A 784-nucleotide genomic window follows, 5' to 3' on the forward strand; every position below is an offset into this window, starting at 1 on the left:
AATATCTAAATATAATAGCTACCCCAGTATTAAGTGTGTATATATGACTATAAATGGAACTTTAGACAACGATCATAACCAAGAAGAGTCCACTGACCGTTAGTTTGTAATTCTTCTCTCAAAGGTTTAGTAATTTAGTTCCAGGGTAGTTCTGATATGTGTATTTTTAATAGTATATATTTCTAGGAGATTTGCAGACCTGTAGAGTCTGCTGATACCTCAAATTCAGTGCTTTCAAAATAAAAATTATCACCTCCTCCTCACAAATCAGTAGGTTCTCTTATTTTCTATTTATGTTAAAGTCATTGCTATTCCAGTCACCCATATTAAACCTTCCTTTCCCACACTGTCTGTTATTTCAAGTACCAAGTCCTATAAATTCTCCCTCTTACACCTACCACCTCGCCATTCCCGCTGACACCATCCTAATTCAGTTTCCCATTCTAGTTAATCAGACTATTTCAGCCGTCTACAATCTCACTCCACTAGAACTCAATTTAATTTTGAACTAACTTTGTAAAAGGAGAAAGATTTATACTATCTGAAGAGAAACCAAAGTATTGAACTAACTTTGTGATTTTTATTTTTTAATTGCACAGTAATACCTGAATGTGTAGTATTATAAAACAAACAGAGGTATTTAGAGTAACCACTCAAAATTACTTTCATAGCTTTCTCTCTTTAAACTATTCTCTCTTCCCTAGAGGTCACTATTATTTTGTATTTGTCCGGATCGTTTTTTTCCCAGACCTTATTCTAGGCATTTCCAACCTCTAATTTTTAA

The sequence above is a fragment of the Propithecus coquereli genome, unplaced genomic scaffold (genome assembly GCF_000956105.1).
Source record: "Propithecus coquereli isolate 6110/MARCELLA unplaced genomic scaffold, Pcoq_1.0 Scaffold408, whole genome shotgun sequence".
Lineage (NCBI taxonomy): Eukaryota > Metazoa > Chordata > Mammalia > Primates > Indriidae > Propithecus > Propithecus coquereli.